An 18,345-nucleotide genomic window follows, 5' to 3' on the forward strand; every position below is an offset into this window, starting at 1 on the left:
GCCCCAATGTGAGTGGTGGTGTGCGAGGGCCGCTGAGGGAGGTTTGAGGGCAGGCAGCCGTTTTGGGGCTGGCCCCTTTGTCCTGGGAGCAGGGTCTCGACGTTCCAGTTTGGTGGATTTGGGCATATTTTTGATGATAGTGACGTGAGGTGCTATGTTGAGGCCTTGCTCGGCTAGGCGGGCCCTCAGCCCCAATGTGAGTGGTGGTGTGCGAGGGCCGCTGAGGAGGTTTGAGGGCAGGCAGCCGTTTTGGGGCTGGCCCCTTTGTCCTGGGAGCAGGGTCTCGACGTTTCCAGTTTGGAGGATTTGGGCATATTTTTGATGATAGTGATGTGAGGTGCTATGTTGAGGCCTTGCTCGGCTAGGCGATCCAGCAGCCCCAATGTGAGTGGTGGTGTGCGAGGGCCGCTGAGGGAGGTTTGAGGGCAGGCACCCGTTTTGGGGCTGGCCCCTTTGTCCTGGGAGCAGGGTCTCGACGTTTCCAGTTTGGTGGATTTGGGCATATTTTTGATGATAGTGACGTGAGGTGCTATGTTGAGGCCTTGCTCGGCTAGGCGAGCCTGCAGCCCCAATGTGAGTGGTGGTGTGCGAGGGCCGCTGAGGGAGGTTTGAGGGCAGGCACCCGTTTTGGGGCTGGCCCCTTTGTCCTGGGAGCAGGGTCTCGACGTTTCCAGTTTGGTGGATTTGGGCATATTTTTGATGATAGTGACGTGAGGTGCTATGTTGAGGCCTTGCTCGGCTAGGCGGGCCTGCAGCCCCAATGTGAGTGGTGGTGTGCGAGGGCCGCTGAGGGAGGTTTGAGGGCAGGCACCCGTTTTGGGGCTGGCCCCTTTGTCCTGGGAGCAGGGTCTCGACGTTTCCAGTTTGGTGGATTTGGGCATATTTTTGATGATAGTGACGTGAGGTGCTATGTTGAGGCCTTGCTCGGCTAGGCGGGCCTGCAGCCCCAATGTGAGTGGTGGTGTGCGAGGGCCGCTGAGGGAGGTTTGAGGGCAGGCACCCGTTTTGGGGCTGGCCCCTTTGTCCTGGGAGCAGGGTCTCGACGTTTCCAGTTTGGTGGATTTGGGCATATTTTTGATGATAGTGACGTGAGGTGCTATGTTGAGGCCTTGCTCGGCTAGGCGGGCCTGCAGCCCCAATGTGAGTGGTGGTGTGCGAGGGCCGCTGAGGGAGGTTTGAGGGCAGGCACCCGTTTTGGGGCTGGCCCCTTTGTCCTGGGAGCAGGGTCTCGACGTTTCCAGTTTGGTGGATTTGGGCATATTTTTGATGATAGTGACGTGAGGTGCTATGTTGAGGCCTTGCTCGGCTAGGCGGGCCGCAGCCCCAATGTGAGTGGTGGTGTGCGAGGGCCGCTGAGGGAGGTTTGAGGGCAGGCACCCGTTTTGGGGCTGGCCCCTTTGTCCTGGGAGCAGGGTCTCGACGTTTCCAGTTTGGAGGATTTGGGCATATTTTTGATGATAGTGACGTGAGGTGCTATGTTGAGGCCTTGCTCGGCTAGGCGAGCCCGCAGCCCCAATGTGAGTGGTGGTGTGCGAGGGCCGCTGAGGGAGGTTTGAGGGCAGGCACCCGTTTTGGGGCTGGCCCCTTTGTCCTGGGAGCAGGGTCTCGACGTTTCCAGTTTGGTGGATTTGGGCATATTTTTGATGATAGTGACGTGAGGTGCTATGTTGAGGCCTTGCTCGGCTAGGCGAGCCTGCAGCCCCAATGTGAGTGGTGGTGTGCGAGGGCCGCTGAGGGAGGTTTGAGGGCAGGCACCCGTTTTGGGGCTGGCCCCTTTGTCCTGGGAGCAGGGTCTCGACGTTTCCAGTTTGGTGGATTTGGGCATATTTTTGATGATAGTGACGTGAGGTGCTATGTTGAGGCCTTGCTCGGCTAGGCGAGCCTGCAGCCCCAATGTGAGTGGTGGTGTGCGAGGGCCGCTGAGGGAGGTTTGAGGGCAGGCACCCGTTTTGGGGCTGGCCCCTTTGTCCTGGGAGCAGGGTCTCGACGTTTCCAGTTTGGTGGATTTGGGCATATTTTTGATGATAGTGACGTGAGGTGCTATGTTGAGGCCTTGCTCGGCTAGGCGGGCCTGCAGCCCCAATGTGAGTGGTGGTGTGCGAGGGCCGCTGAGGGAGGTTTGAGGGCAGGCAGCCGTTTTGGGGCTGGCCCCTTTGTCCTGGGAGCAGGGTCTCGACGTTTCCAGTTTGGTGGATTTGGGCATATTTTTGATGATAGTGACGTGAGGTGCTATGTTGAGGCCTTGCTCGGCTAGGCGGCCCGCAGCCCCAATGTGAGTGGTGGTGTGCGAGGGCCGCTGAGGGAGGTTTGAGGGCAGGCACCCGTTTTGGGGCTGGCCCCTTTGTCCTGGGAGCAGGGTCTCGACGTTTCCAGTTTGGAGGATGAATGCTGATTTTTGATGATAGTGACGTGAGGTGCTATGTTGAGGCCTTGCTCGGCTAGGCGGGCCTGCAGCCCCAATGTGAGTGGTGGTGTGCGAGGGCCGCTGAGGGAGGTTTGAGGGCAGGCACCCGTTTTGGGGCTGGCCCCTTTGTCCTGGGAGCAGGGTCTCGACGTTTCCAGTTTGGTGGATTGGGGCATATTTTTGATGATAGTGACGTGAGGTGCTATGTTGAGGCCTTGCTCGGCTAGGCGGGCCTGCAGCCCCAATGTGAGTGGTGGTGTGCGAGGGCCGCTGAGGGAGGTTTGAGGGCAGGCACCCGTTTTGGGGCTGGCCCCTTTGTCCTGGGAGCAGGGTCTCGACGTTTCCAGTTTGGTGGAATTGGGCATATTTTTGATGATAGTGACGTGAGGTGCTATGTTGAGGCCTTGCTCGGCTAGGCGAGCCCGCAGCCCCAATGTGAGTGGTGGTGTGCGAGGGCCGCTGAGGGAGGTTTGAGGGCAGGCACCCGTTTTGGGGCTGGCCCCTTTGTCCTGGGAGCAGGGTCTCGACGTTTCCAGTTTGGTGGATTTGGGCATATTTTTGATGATAGTGACGTGAGGTGCTATGTTGAGGCCTTGCTCGGCTAGGCGAGCCTGCAGCCCCAATGTGAGTGGTGGTGTGCGAGGGCCGCTGAGGGAGGTTTGAGGGCAGGCACCCGTTTTGGGGCTGGCCCCTTTGTCCTGGGAGCAGGGTCTCGACGTTTCCAGTTTGGTGGATTTGGGCATATTTTTGATGATAGTGACGTGAGGTGCTATGTTGAGGCCTTGCTCGGCTAGGCGGGCCTGCAGCCCCAATGTGAGTGGGGCTGTGCGAGGGCCGCTGAGGGAGGTTTGAGGGCAGGCACCCGTTTTGGGGCTGGCCCCTTTGTCCTGGGAGCAGGGTCTCGACGTTTCCAGTTTGGTGGATTTGGGCATATTTTTGATGATAGTGACGTGAGGTGCTATGTTGAGGCCTTGCTCGGCTAGGCGAGCCCGCAGCCCCAATGTGAGTGGTGGTGTGCGAGGGCCGCTGAGGGAGGTTTGAGGGCAGGCACCCGTTTTGGGGCTGGCCCCTTTGTCCTGGGAGCAGGGTCTCGACGTTTCCAGTTTGGTGGATTTGGGCATATTTTTGATGATAGTGACGTGAGGTGCTATGTTGAGGCCTTGCTCGGCTAGGCGGGCCTGCAGCCCCAATGTGAGTGGTGGTGTGCGAGGGCCGCTGAGGGAGGTTTGAGGGCAGGCACCCGTTTTGGGGCTGGCCCCTTTGTCCTGGGAGCAGGGTCTCGACGTTTCCAGTTTGGTGGATTTGGGCATATTTTTGATGATAGTGACGTGAGGTGCTATGTTGAGGCCTTGCTCGGCTAGGCGAGCCCGCAGCCCCAATGTGAGTGGTGGTGTGCGAGGGCCGCTGAGGGAGGTTTGAGGGCAGGCACCCGTTTTGGGGCTGGCCCCTTTGTCCTGGGAGCAGGGTCTCGACGTTTCCAGTTTGGAGGATTTGGGCATATTTTTGATGATAGTGACGTGAGGTGCTATGTTGAGGCCTTGCTCGGCTAGGCGGGCCTGCAGCCCCAATGTGAGTGGTGGTGTGCGAGGGCCGCTGAGGGAGGTTTGAGGGCAGGCACCCGTTTTGGGGCTGGCCCCTTTGTCCTGGGAGCAGGGTCTCGACGTTTCCAGTTTGGTGGATTTGGGCATATTTTTGATGATAGTGACGTGAGGTGCTATGTTGAGGCCTTGCTCGGCTAGGCGGGCCTGCAGCCCCAATGTGAGTGGTGGTGTGCGAGGGCCGCTGAGGGAGGTTTGAGGGCAGGCACCCGTTTTGGGGCTGGCCCCTTTGTCCTGGGAGCAGGGTCTCGACGTTTCCAGTTTGGAGGATGAATGCTGATTTTTGATGATAGTGACGTGAGGTGCTATGTTGAGGCCTTGCTCGGCTAGGCGGGCCTGCAGCCCCCATGTGAGTGGTGGTGTGCGAGGGCCGCTGAGGGAGGTTTGAGGGCAGGCACCCGTTTTGGGGCTGGCCCCTTTGTCCTGGGAGCAGGGTCTCGACGTTTCCAGTTTGGAGGATTTGGGCATATTTTTGATGATAGTGACGTGAGGTGCTATGTTGAGGCCTTGCTCGGCTAGGCGGGCCTGCAGCCCCAATGTGAGTGGTGGTGTGCGAGGGGCGCTGAGGGAGGTTTGAGGGCAGGCACCCGTTTTGGGGCTGGCCCCTTTGTCCTGGGAGCAGGGTCTCGACGTTTCCAGTTTGGTGGATTTGGGCATATTTTTGATGATAGTGACGTGAGGTGCTATGTTGAGGCCTTGCTCGGCTAGGCGGGCCCGCAGCCCCAATGTGAGTGGTGGTGTGCGAGGGCCGCTGAGGGAGGTTTGAGGGCAGGCACCCGTTTTGGGGCTGGCCCCTTTGTCCTGGGAGCAGGGGCTCGACGTTTCCAGTTTGGAGGATGAATGCTGATTTTTGATGATAGTGACGTGAGGTGCTATGTTGAGGCCTTGCTCGGCTAGGCGGGCCTGCAGCCCCAATGTGAGTGGTGGTGTGCGAGGGCCGCTGAGGGAGGTTTGAGGGCAGGCACCCGTTTTGGGGCTGGCCCCTTTGTCCTGGGAGCAGGGTCTCGACGTTTCCAGTTTGGTGGATTTGGGCATATTTTTGATGATAGTGACGTGAGGTGCTATGTTGAGGCCTTGCTCGGCTAGGCGGGCCTGCAGCCCCAATGTGAGTGGTGGTGTGCGAGGGCCGCTGAGGGAGGTTTGAGGGCAGGCACCCGTTTTGGGGCTGGCCCCTTTGTCCTGGGAGCAGGGTCTCGACGTTTCCAGTTTGGAGGATGAATGCTGATTTTTGATGATAGTGACGTGAGGTGCTATGTTGAGGCCTTGCTCGGCTAGGCGGGCCTGCAGCCCCAATGTGAGTGGTGGTGTGCGAGGGCCGCTGAGGGAGGTTTGAGGGCAGGCACCCGTTTTGGGGCTGGCCCCTTTGTCCTGGGAGCAGGGTCTCGACGTTTCCAGTTTGGTGGATTTGGGCATATTTTTGATGATAGTGACGTGAGGTGCTATGTTGAGGCCTTGCTCGGCTAGGCGGGCCTGCAGCCCCAATGTGAGTGGTGGTGTGCGAGGGCCGCTGAGGGAGGTTTGAGGGCAGGCACCCGTTTTGGGGCTGGCCCCTTTGTCCTGGGAGCAGGGTCTCGACGTTTCCAGTTTGGTGGATTTGGGCATATTTTTGATGATAGTGACGTGAGGTGCTATGTTGAGGCCTTGCTCGGCTAGGCGAGCCCGCAGTCCCAATGTGAGTGGTGGTGTGCGAGGGCCGCTGAGGGAGGTTTGAGGGCAGGCACCCGTTTTGGGGCTGGCCCCTTTGTCCTGGGAGCAGGGTCTCGACGTTTCCAGTTTGGTGGATTTGGGCATATTTTTGATGATAGTGACGTGAGGTGCTATGTTGAGGCCTTGCTCGGCTAGGCGAGCCCGCAGCCCCAATGTGAGTGGTGGTGTGCGAGGGCCGCTGAGGGAGGTTTGAGGGCAGGCACCCGTTTTGGGGCTGGCCCCTTTGTCCTGGGAGCAGGGTCTCGACGTTTCCAGTTTGGAGGATTTGGGCATATTTTTGATGATAGTGACGTGAGGTGCTATGTTGAGGCCTTGCTCGGCTAGGCGGCCTGCAGCCCCAATGTGAGTGGTGGTGTGCGAGGGCCGCTGAGGGAGGTTTGAGGGCAGGCACCCGTTTTGGGGCTGGCCCCTTTGTCCTGGGAGCAGGGTCTCGACGTTTCCAGTTTGGTGGATTTGGGCATATTTTTGATGATAGTGACGTGAGGTGCTATGTTGAGGCCTTGCTCGGCTAGGCGGGCCTGCAGCCCCAATGTGAGTGGTGGTGTGCGAGGGCCGCTGAGGGAGGTTTGAGGGCAGGCACCCGTTTTGGGGCTGGCCCCTTTGTCCTGGGAGCAGGGTCTCGACGTTTCCAGTTTGGAGGATGAATGCTGATTTTTGATGATAGTGACGTGAGGTGCTATGTTGAGCCCTTGCTCGGCTAGGCGGGCCTGCAGCCCCAATGTGAGTGGTGGTGTGCGAGGGCTGCTGAGGGAGGTTTGAGGGCAGGCACCCGTTTTGGGGCTGGCCCCTTTGTCCTGGGAGCAGGGTCTCGACGTTTCCAGTTTGGTGGATTTGGGCATATTTTTGATGATAGTGACGTGAGGTGCTATGTTGAGGCCTTGCTCGGCTAGGCAGGCTTGCAGCCCACATGTGAGTGGTGGTGTGCGAGGGCCGCTGAGGGAGGTTTGAGGGCAGGCACCCGTTTTGGGGCTGTCCCCTTTGTCCTGGGAGCAGGGTCTCGACGTTTCCAGTTTGGAGGATGAATGCTGATTTTTGATGATAGTGACGTGAGGTGCTATGTTGAGGCCTTGCTCGGCTAGGCGGGCCCGCAGCCCCAATGTGAGTGGTGGTGTGCGAGGGCCGCTGAGGGAGGTTTGAGGGCAGGCACCCGTTTTGGGGCTGTCCCCTTTGTCCTGGGAGCAGGGTCTCGACGTTTCCAGTTTGGTGGATTTGGGCATATTTTTGATGATAGTGACGTGAGGTGCTATGTTGAGGCCTTGCTCGGCTAGGCGGGCCTGCAGTCCCCAATGTGAGTGGTGGTGTGCGAGGGGCGCTGAGGGGGGTTTGAGGGCAGGCACCCGTTTTTGGGCTGGCCCCTTTGTCCTGGGAGCAGGGTCTCGACGTTTCCAGTTTGGAGGATGAATGCTGATTTTTGATGATAGTGACGTGAGGTGCTATGTTGAGGCCTTGCTCGGCTAGGCGGGCCTGCAGCCCCAATGTGAGTGGGGCTGTGCGAGCGCTCCTGAGGGAGGTTTGAGGGCAGGCACCCATTTTGGGGCTGGCCCCTTTGTCCTGGGAGCAGGGTCTCGACGTTTCCAGTTTGGTGGATTTGGGCATATTTTTGATGATAGTGACGTGAGGTGCTATGTTGAGGCCTTGCTCGGCTAGGCGAGCCCGCAGCCCCAATGTGAGTGGTGGTGTGCGAGGGCCGCTGAGGGAGGTTTGAGGGCAGGCACCCGTTTTGGGGCTGGCGCCTTTGTCCTGGGAGCAGGGGCTCGACGTTTCCAGTTTGGTGGATTTAGGCATATTTTTGATGATAGTGACGTGAGGTGCTATGTTGAGGCCTTGCTCGGCTAGGCGGGCCTGCAGCCCCATTGTGAGTGGTGGTGTGCGAGGGCCGCTGAGGGAGGTTTGAGGGCAGGCACCCGTTTTGGGGCTGTCCCCTTTGTCCTGGGAGCAGGGTCTCGACGTTTCCAGTTTGGTGGATTTGGGCATATTTTTGATGATAGTGACGTGAGGTGCTATGTTGAGGCCTTGCTCGGCTAGGCGGGCCTGCAGCCCCAATGTGAGTGGTGGTGTGCGAGGGCCGCTGAGGGAGGTTTGAGGGCAGGCACCCGTTTTGGGGCTGGCCCCTTTGTCCTGGGAGCAGGGTCTCGACGTTTCCAGTTTGGAGGATGAATGCTGATTTTTGATGATAGTGACGTGAGGTGCTATGTTGAGGCCTTGCTCGGCTAGGCGGGCCTGCAGCCCCAATGTGAGTGGTGCTGTGCGAGTGCCGCTGAGGGAGGTTTGAGGGCAGGCACCCGTTTTGGGGCTGGCCCCTTTGTCCTGGGAGCAGGGTCTCGACGTTTCCAGTTTGGTGGATTTGGGCATATTTTTGATGATAGTGACGTGAGGTGCTATGTTGAGGCCTTGCTCGGCTAGGCGAGCCTGCAGCCCCAATGTGAGTGGTGGTGTGCGAGGGCCGCTGAGGGAGGTTTGAGGGCAGGCACCCGTTTTGGGGCTGGCCCCTTTGTCCTGGGAGCAGGGTCTCGACGTTTCCAGTTTGGTGGATTTGGGCATATTTTTGATGATAGTGACGTGAGGTGCTATGTTGAGGCCTTGCTCGGCTAGGCGGGCCTGCAGTCCCAATGTGAGTGGGGCTGTGCGAGGGCCGCTGTTGGAGGTTTGAGGGCAGGCACCCGTTTTGGGGCTGGCCCCTTTGTCCTGGGAGCAGGGTCTCGACGTTTCCAGTTTGGTGGATTTGGGCGTATTTTTGATGATAGTGACGTGAGGTGCTATGTTGAGGCCTTGCTCGGCTAGGCGATCCCACAGCCCCAATGTGAGTGGTGGTGTGCGAGGGCCGCTGAGGGAGGTTTGAGGGCAGGCACCCGTTTTGGGGCTGGCCCCTTTGTCCTGGGAGCAGGGTCTCGACGTTTCCAGTTTGGTGGATTTGGGCATATTTTTGATGATAGTGACGTGAGGTGCTATGTTGAGGCCTTGCTCGGCTAGGCGAGCCCGCAGCCCCAATGTGAGTGGTGTTGTGCGAGGGCCGCTTAGGGAGGTTTGAGGGCAGGCACTCGTTTTGGGGCTGTCCCCTTTGTCCTGGGAGCAGGGTCTCGACGTTTCCAGTTTGGTGCATTTGGGCGTATTTTTGATGATAGTGACGTGAGGTGCTATGTTGAGGCCTTGCTCGGCTAGGCGGGCCTGCAGCCCCAATGTGAGTGGTGGTGTGCGAGGGCTGCTGAGGGAGGTTTGAGGGCAGGCACCCGTTTTGGGGCTGTCCCCTTTGTCCTGGGAGCAGAGTCTTGACATTTCCAGTTTGGAGTATGGACGCAAGTTTTGGTCTATAGTGACGTGAGGTGCTATGTTGAGCCCTTGCTCGGCTAGGCGATCCCGCAGCCCCAGTGTGAGTGGTGGTGTGCGAGGGGCGCTGAGGGAGGTTTGAGGGCAGGCACCCGTTTTGGGGCTGGCCCCTTTGTCCTGGGAGCAGGGTCTCGACGTTTCCAGTTTGGTGGATTTGGGCATATTTTTGATGATAGTGACGTGAGGTGCTATGTTGAGCCCTTGCTCGGCTAGGCGAGCCTGCAGCCCCAATGTGAGTGGTGGTGTGCGAGGGCCGCTGAGGGAGGTTTGAGGGCAGGCAGCCGTTTTGGGGCTGGCCCCTTTGTCCTGGGAGCAGGGGCTCGACGTTTCCAGTTTGGTGGATTTGGGCGTATTTTTGATGATAGTGACGTGAGGTGCTATGTTGAGGCCTTGCTCGGCTAGGCGAGCCCGCAGCCCCAATGTGAGTGGTGGTGTGCGAGGGCCGCTGAGGGAGGTTTGAGGGCAGGCACCCGTTTTGGGGCTGGCCCCTTTGTCCTGGGAGCAGGGAACGACGTGAAGCCCCCCGCTCGACTCCTTGAAATATTGTTTTATACTTAACTTTTCTTTAACCTTTGGTTTTTTGGGGTTTTGGGTTTTTTTTTTTTTGTTATTTCCTAAGGGAAACCGATGCTAAGTTTTAGCCGGAATAAAGGCCGGGGCCCGTAAATGCTGTATAAATGCTGTAAATCACATATTAGCAATAGTAGTGTTTAACCCCTTCGGCATTATTTTTTTTTGGGGGGGTGGGGGGGGTGGGCCTGGAGATGAAAGAAGACAGCCCGGGGTGAAGAAGACACCCCGGATTTGGAGGTGCTGCCCTGGTAGGGATGCTCGACTCCTCTTCTCGATGCTCTGGGATGCTCCGGTTATTTTGGGGGCCAAAGGTGCTGGAAATCCCATTGCCCTACGGGGGGGGCTTGCTCCCTCTGTTTGGCCTGTAAAAATAGGAAGGGAGCCCTTGAGATGACTGGAAGTCTTGTTTTATTATTATTTTTATAAATGTTATTATTATTATTATTGTTATTGTTATTATTGTTATTTTCACAAGCTTTAAAACCAGAAATCATTAAAACACGTTGCTTTGGAGGGTTCGGTGTTTAATGCCACCGTGACGGGGTGTCCTGTGGGGGGGGGGCACCACTGGGATGGGGGGGTGTGTTGGGTTTGCGTGGCAGGGTTTTGGTAGCGGGGGGGCTACAGGGGTGGCTTCTGTGAGAAGCTGCTAGAAGCTCCCCCTGTGTCTGACAGAGCCAATGCCAGCCGGCTCCAAGACGGGCCCGCCGCTGGCCAAGGCCAAGCCAATCAGCGCCTCTGTGATAACATATTTAAGAAGTAGAAAAACACTTAGAGAGAGCTTTTGCAGCCGGAGAGAGGAGTGAGAAGATGTAAGAAACTCTGCAGACACCAAGGTCAGTGCAGATGGAGGGGGAGGAGGAGCTCCAGGCGCCGGAGCAGAGATCCCCCTGCAGCCCGTGGTGAAGGCCATGGTGAAGCAGGCTGTCCCCCTGCAGCCCATGGAGGAAGGATGAGGGGGTGTAGAGATTCCACCTGCAGCCCGTGGAGGACCCCACGCCGGAGCAGGTGGAGGCACCTGAAGGAGGCTGTGACCCTGTGGGAAGCCCACGCTGGAGCAAGTTCCTGGCCGGACCGGTGGACCCATGAAGAGGGGAGCCCACGCCAGGGCAGGTTTGCTGGCAGGACTTGTGGCCCCATGGGGGACCCCATGCTGGAGCAGTTTGCTCCTGAAGGTCTGCACCCCGTGAGAGGGACTCCATGCTGGAGCAGGGGAACGATGAGAGGAGTCCTCCCCCTGAGGATGAAGAAGCGGCAGAAACACCGTGAGATGAACTGACCGTAACCCCCATTCCCCGTCCCCCTGTGCCGCTGAGGGGGGGAAGGTTGAAGCCGGGAGTGAAGTTGAGCCCGGGAAGATGGGAGGGGTGGGGGGAAGTGTTTTAAGAGTTGATTTTATTTTCTCATTCCTCTACTCTGTTTTGCCTAGTAATAAATTAGATGAATTCCCTCTCTAAGTTTGGTCTGTTTTGCTCGTGACAACAATTAGAGAGTGATCTCTCCCTGTCCTTATCTCGACCTACAAGCATTTCATTATGCCTTTTCTCCCCTGTTTAGTGAATGAGGGGAGTGAGAGAGCGGCGCTGGTGGGCACCTGGCCCCCAGCCAGGGTCAACCCACCACAGGGGGTGACCCCAGGGGATGGGGGGTGACCCCAGGGAAACCCATGGGCTTTTTTTCCCCGTTGCCCTTTCATCCTGGACGCTGGAGAGCAAAGGGCACAACGCCTGAGGGGGGGAAAGGATGCAACACCCCCCCCCCCCGCCAAAAGACCCCCCAAGTGATGTCTGCTGCCTGCCCTGCCTGGGGGGGGCTGTGGGGCACAGCCACCCTCCTGCCGACACCCTTTGTGCCACGGCCACCCCGCCAGCTCTTGTGTGTCCCCCCCCTTCCCCCGTGTCCCCCCCGGGCCCAGGCAGACCCCGCCCCTTTCCCCGCCCCGGTCCCGGCAAACCCCGGGGGGGGTGGGAACTGCGGGGAGGGGCGGGAGGGGCCGGGCAAGGGAACGGAACGGAAGGGGAGGGAAGCGGGAGAGGCGCTGGGTTCCCCGGGGCAGGAAGCGGCGGCCGGGGGCTCCGGGAAGGGCCCGGGTGAGGGGCGCCTCCGGGTCCCGGCAGCCATGCCCTTGTCTCCCTCCCGGGCACGGAGCCGGGGCCCGGCGGGGCGGCGAAGCGCGGCGAGGGACCGGGACAGGGAGCGGCAGCACCGAGCCCAGGTGAGGGACGCCGGGGGGTTCCGGGGCTGGGAGGGGGCGGTCTGGCGCCGGGGGCGGCTGCTGGGCGCGGGCCGGGCCCTGCCGGGGAGCCCCAGCCCCGGGGGCCTCGCTGGGGACGGCCCTGCCCGGCCCCGGCCCTCTGCCCGCCGGGGCTGGCCGTGCAGCCCAAGGCCGGCCCTGCATCGGTGTAGCTCCAGCCCAGGGAAATTTCAGCTCCAGCCCTACAGTTTTTATTTGAACTCCAGTTCTGTGGTCTTTGGGTTTGCTCCAGCCCCACAGCAGTGATTTCGGCCCCAGGCCTATGGTCCTTAGCCCAGCTCTGTGTGATTTCAGCCTCAGCCCTTCTGGTCTGTATTTCAGCTCCACTCCCAGCCCGACTGCAGTGATTTCAGCTCCAGCCCTACAGTTTTTATTCCAGCTCTGAGTGATTTCAGCTCTGGCCCTACAGTTTTTATTTCAGCTCCAGGTTCGGTGTTTCAGCTCCAGCCGCAGTCGTTCTTCAGCCCCAGCTCTGTCACATCTCAGCTCCAGCCCCACAGCAGTGATTTCAGCTCCAGCCCTGCCATCTTTAGTCCAGCTCTGGGTGATTTCAGCTCAGGCCCTACAGTATTTATTTCAGCTCCAGGTTCAGTATTTCAGCTGTTAGATTTCAGCTCCATTCCCAGCCCCACAGCAGTGATTTCAGCCCCAGCCCTACCATCTTTAGTCCAGCTCTGGGTGATTTCAGCTCAGGCCCTACACTCTGTATTTCAGCCCCTGCCCTCAAGGATTTCTTTCAGCTCCGGGCACAGTTGTTATTCAGCTCCAGCTTTGTCATGTTTCAGCCCCAGCCCTACAGTTCTTATGGCAGCTCTGGCCCTGAAGGATTTCTTTCAGCTCCAGGTTCAGTATTTCAGCTGTTAGATTTGAGCTCCACTCCCAGCCCCACAGCAGTGATTGCAGCCCCATCCCTACCATCTTGATTCCAGCTCCAGAGATTTCAGCCCCACAGCTTTTATTTCAGTTCTGGCCCTACAGTATTTATTTCAGCTCCAGGTTCGGTGTTTCAGCTCCAGCCGCAGTCGTTCTTCAGCCCCAGCTCTGTCCTGGCTCAGCTCCAGCCCCACAGCAGTGATTTCAGCTCCAGCCCTGCCATCTTTAGTCCAGCTCTGGGTGATTTCAGCTCAGGCCCTGTGGTTTTTATTTCAGCTCTGAGTGATTTCAGCCCCAGCCCTACAGTTTTGATTTCAACTCCAGCTCCAGGTTTGGTATTTCAGCTCCAGCCCCACAGCAGTGATTTCAGCCCTGGCCCTACAGTTTTTATTTCAGCTCTGAGTGATTTCAGCTCTGGCCGTACAGTATTTATTTCAGCTCTGGCCCTGAAGGATTTCTTTCAGCTCCAGCCCCAGGTTCAGTATTTCAGCTGTTAGATTTCAGCTCCGGCCCTACAGTTTTTAGTCCAGCTCTGTTAGATTTCAGCCCCAGCTGTACAGTTTTTATTTCAGCTTCAGGTTTGGTATTTCAGCTCCAGCTGCAGTCGTTCTTCAGCCCGAGCCCCACATCAGACATTTCAGCCCCGGCACTACAGTTTTTATTCCAGCTCTGAGTGATTTCAGCTCCAGGTTTGGTGTTTCAGCTCCAGCTGCAGTCGTTCTTCAGCTCCAGCTCTGTCACATCTCAGCCGCAGCCCCACAGCAGTGATTTCAGCTCCAACCCTGCCATCCTGATTTCATCTCCCACCCTACAGTAGCTATTGAACCCCAGGATTTCCACTCCAGGCCTGTGCTGTTTCCCCTCCCACCCCCCCCCCACTCTTTATTTCACCCCCCAGCCTCACAGACTTTCTTACGGCTCCAGCTCTGCGTTGTTTCAGCTTCAGCCCTGCAGTGTTTAGCTCAGCCTCAGTTCTACATCTTCCTGTTGCCTCCGTGTTCTCACAGCAGCTCTGGGGGCTGTTGATAAGGTAGTAAGTCAATCACTGTCATCACTCAACTATCAAAACTGTCCCACTGTGTCTGTCCCCTGAATAAAGTGTTCCTGTTGTGTGTGTCCCCATTTCAGAGGGGAGTTTGGCCTGGTGCATGCTGGCATCCCATGTTTCAGGGGCAAATAAAACCAGACCCCCACCTCTGGTGAGGGTCCCACAGCCCTGCCACACCCCCCCCCCCAGTGTTTGGGGGCTGGGAGCAGCCACTGGGCCACCTCTTCCCTGTCCCAGAAGCCCCCACTTGGGCTGGTTCTGAGCCCCAACCCCCCCCTCACAGCTTGTTTTCAGGCCCAGAAACACAGCACTCTGGGGACTTTTGGAGCAGCTGAACCCCAGGACTGAGCTGGGCTGTTCAGCCCCAACCACAGAACTTCATCCTCCTTTGGGGGGCTGGAAACACCCTTGAGGCTGCTGCTGTGGCCCATGTGTGAAGGGAAAGGGGGGCCACAGCCCAGGGAGTGCTTGGGAACTGCAGGCACCCACCCAGACAGGGAAAGCTTTATTGCACTTTATTCCACTTGATTTTTCAATTATCGTTATGCATTACACTTCTTGTAATAAACCAACACAATAGCTTTATTAGCAGTACTAGTTACAGTATTGTTTAAAAGCCAAGCACGCCCCCCTCCCCCCACCCCCCCACTCGCGGCAACATCCGCGGGGAGCCGGGCCCGGGAACCCCCATGCAGCCCGGCCGCGCCCCGACCCCCCACCCGACCCCCGCTGGGGCTCGGCACCCGCCCCGTGTAGCGGCCGGCGCCCCTCCTCGCTCGGCGCCGCTCCGGCCGCCGCTGCCCGACACAAGCGGGGAAGAGCCAACAGAACGCGACCTGGCTGTCACGCCGGGCACGGACCCAAGCGGCACCCCCGTCCCAGCGCATCGCATCGCCCGCCCGGGCCGCGTCTCCCCGACCACCTCCCGCCCGGCGCCGTCGACCGCAAGGCTCCCGCCCCCGGAACACACCGCGAACCCGCCCGCACAGTGGCTCGGGCCCGGTCAGACGCAGGGGGCCCACGGCCGGACACTACTGCCCGCCGCCCCGCTCCCAGCGCCCCCCCGGCCCGGCTCACCGGCGCTCCTCAGCCCGCGGGGCGGCAGCAGCACCAGCTCCACGTCCGCTCCCCACGGCCGCCGCCACACACTGACAGCGCCGCCGGCCCGCGCAAGCGCTCTACCCTCTCGGGCCCCGCCCCCACCCCCGACCAGCCCACCCGTGCCCCGCCCATCTCCGCGCCGCCCAATCCCGGCCCGCTCTTTCCCTCCGGCCACGCCCCATCCCGTCGCCGCTCCGCCCAATCGCGGCCTGCCCTTTCCCTCCGGCCACGCCCCATCCCGTCCATCTCCGCGCCGCCCAATCGCGGCCCGCCCTTTCACTCCGGCCCCGCTGAACCCGCTCCGGGAGAGCCGACCCGCAAGGAGTCGCGGTTTCCGGGTCCCGCCCCGTTCTCCCTCTCAGCCCCGCTCCCGGAGGGCGCCCGGCCCGGGCAGTCCCGGCGGCAGCTGAGGCCCTTCCCGGCTTTAGGGGCTTGAACGGGAACCGGGGCCGGCCTCGCTGCGGAGCCCCTGCCCGCTCTCCCCGGCACACCGACAGCGGCTGCCGGGGCTACTGCAGCGGGGCCGCGACCCCTCGAGTCTCCCGGCAGCGGCCCCCGCGGCTGCGCGGGGCACAAGCTGGGCTCCGGGTCCCGGCAGCCATGCCCTTGTCTCCCTCCCGGGCACGGAGCCGGGGCCCGGCGGGGCGGCGAAGCGCGCCGAGGGACCGGGAGCGGCAGCACCGAGCCCAGGTGAGGGACGCCGGGGGTTCCGGGGCTGGGGGGGGGCGGTCTGGCGCCGGGGGAGCCCTGTCTCCCTGCCCGGCCCCGGCCCTCTGCCCGCCGGGGCTGGCCGTGCAGCCCAAGGCTCCCACGCGCTTCATTGCAGCTCCCGCCTGGCCCAGCTCCGCTCAGGGACGCTCCGGCTCGGCACCAGCTCGGCTCCAGCCCCGCGCTCGGCGCTTCGGCCCCGGCTCCGGCCCGGAGGCGTCTGCGCTCCCGGTGCTGGGCGCTGCGGGGAAGAGATGATGCTGCTGCTGCTGCTGCTGCTGCTGCTGCTTCCGACAGCTCCGGCTGAGGGGAACCCGGGCTGCTGCCCTCTCTGGCCTCAGGAAAGCTCCGGCTTGTTCCAGCTCCGGCTGATGGACGCTCCAGCCCCGCATGGCTGCAGCTGCAGCTCCAGCCCCGTGTGATTTCGGCTCCCGATGCCGCCCGCTCCAGGTAAGAGACGCTCCGGCCGACGGACGAGCTGTCTCGCTCCCCGTCTCCCCGGCCGAGGCGGGAGCCCAGGCTGCTCAGCACGGCGTTACCCAGGGGGTTCAGTCCCTCATTTTTGCCGTAAATATGGTAAATGCGGCTGTGCGGAGCGACGGAATCGCCCCCGTTAAGGGCTGGGCTCCTCGGTCACCGCCGCTGCTCGGGTCACCGCTCCGTGCCTGTCCCGTGCGGGGGCAGGGGGCGGGGGGCGGGGTGTCCATGGTCGCCGCTCCAAACCCGCGTCCCGCAGGGGGTTCTGCTGGATTCCGGCCGTGGCTTTGTGCCCGCTGTCACGGAAGGGTCGGTCTTCTCTGGGGTGGCCTCGGCTTGGGTCTGGGGGTCACGTGGGGTTGGGGGGGCCCAGGGAAAAGCTCCGACCCCCAGGCAGCATTCGTTCTGTCGCAGTTTCCAGCTCGCCTTTCGCACGGGCTCAGGGACCCGCCGGCTTGTTGCAGCTCCGGCTCCTCCACGCTCCGGCCGATGGACGTCCCACCTCGTCCCACCCCTGCCCGCTCCGGCCGAGAGACGCTCCTGCTCCTGACAGCCCCGGGGGCTTTTGTCCAGCTCCGGCCCTGCGTCATTTTGGGCCCAGCCGAGACACCGGACGTTCCCGTTTCTCATAGCTCCAGCCCTACCCGATGGAAACCTCGAGCCCTGCGTGAGCTCCTGCTGCTTCCAGCTCCAGGCGCCGGATGCTCGGCTGGTTCCCCTCCTGCTGATGGGCCCCCAGCTCGGAGTCAGAGCTGCTCCCCAGCTCTGGGGGCTGGTGATGAGGTCGTAAATCAATCACTGTCATCGCTCAAGTACCACCCCTGTCTGGCCCTTGAATAAAGCCTCGGTGCCCCCATTTTTGCCCAGAGACTATCTCAGACGTTGAGTTCGGCCTGGTGCATGCCAGCGTCCCGCACTTCGGGGGCAAACGCGACCGGACCCCCACCTCCGGTGAGGGTCCCGCAGCCCTGCCCCACCCACCCACCGACTTCCCCCCCACCCCCAGAGCTGGCATTTGGGGGCTGGGAAGGGCTGCTCAGGCTCCAGTTCCCAGCCCCTAAAGGCAGCGCTTGGGCTGGTTCTGAGCCCCAACACCCTGCAGACCACCCCCCACCCCCCACCAGCTTGTTTTCAGGCCCAGAAACGCAGCACTGGGCTCCATTTCCAAGCTCTGAAAACGCAGCACTTAGTCTCTTTTTTGGGTTGAGCTGCTGAACCCCAGGACTGAGCTGTTCAGCCCCAAACACAGCACTTAGTCCTCGCTTGGGGGGGCTGGCTGGAAACACCCCCCGGGGCTGCTGCTCCTCTGGCCCCTGTGTGAGGGGGAAGAGGGAAGGCACCCACCCACAGCCCAGGGCCCCGGGCAGGGAGTGCTTGGGAACTGGGCGGGGGCAGGGGGCACCTCCCGCGGGGAGGAACCGGCCCCGGGGCACTGGGGGCAGCACCCACCCACCCCCGGGGAAAGCTTTATTGCATTGGATTACACTTTATTATCGCACCGTTACGGTTACACAGCGTGCTTACAGGACCATCACAAACCAGCACGAGTTCTTTATTCTCTGTAGTTGCAGCAGTATTTAAGCCCCAGCCTCCACACCCCCGCTCCCCACAGCCGCAGCCCCCGCGGGAGCCGGGCCCGGTTCCCCCCAGCCCAGCCGCACCCCGGTCCTGCTCGGGACCCGAACCGGTCGTCGTGTCCCCCCCACATGCCCCGGGCAGCAGCCGGCGCCCTTCCCGCCCCTGCGGCACCGGCACCCGCTCGGCGCCGCTCCGGCCTCCGGGGCCGCCGCTGCCCGACACAAGCGGGGAGCAGCCGCCGGCACGGGGACCCGCTCCCACCCACGGCCCGGACCGGCACCCCCGACCCGGGACACGGCCCGCCCGGGCCCGCGTCTGACCGGGTCTTCCCCGCTCGGCACCCCCGGCACACGCCGCGGGCGGGCCCGCCCGCGCGAACGGAGGCCCCGGCCCGGCCAGACACGCGGGAACCGCGGCCGACCACCGCTGCCAGCCACCCCGCTCCCAGCGCCCCCCGGCCCGGCTCACCGGCGCTCCTGGGCCCGCGGGGGACCGGGACCAGCACCGGCTGCTACTCAGCACTACTGCCGCCGCCCGCGCACGCGCCCTACAGCCTCCGGACCCGCCAATCCCGGCCCGAGACACCGCCCGGACGCGCCAATCCAGCCCGCCGAGCCGCGGACCGCCCATCTCCGCTCGACCCAATCCCGACCCTTCATGTCGCGCCCCGCCCATCTCCGCTCGACCCAATCCCGACCCT

General features: G+C 61.4%; 2 long non-coding RNA genes across 2 annotated transcripts; both read left to right on the plus strand.

Annotated features, from left to right (window-relative positions):
* Positions 1-13,722: 13,722 nt before the first annotated feature.
* On the plus strand, positions 13,723-14,378 carry LOC129200566 (uncharacterized). The gene is made up of 3 exons (XR_008574986.1): positions 13,723-13,763; positions 13,862-13,932; positions 14,065-14,378. It is a non-coding gene; the product is annotated as an uncharacterized LOC129200566 (long non-coding RNA).
* Positions 14,379-15,128: 750 nt separating this feature from the next.
* LOC129200565 (uncharacterized) lies at positions 15,129-16,714 on the plus strand. The gene is made up of 3 exons (XR_008574985.1): positions 15,129-15,572; positions 15,709-16,040; positions 16,482-16,714. It is a non-coding gene; the product is annotated as an uncharacterized LOC129200565 (long non-coding RNA).
* Positions 16,715-18,345: the final 1,631 nt, after the last annotated feature.

This window comes from Grus americana, unplaced genomic scaffold (genome assembly GCF_028858705.1).
Source record: "Grus americana isolate bGruAme1 unplaced genomic scaffold, bGruAme1.mat scaffold_312, whole genome shotgun sequence".
Lineage (NCBI taxonomy): Eukaryota > Metazoa > Chordata > Aves > Gruiformes > Gruidae > Grus > Grus americana.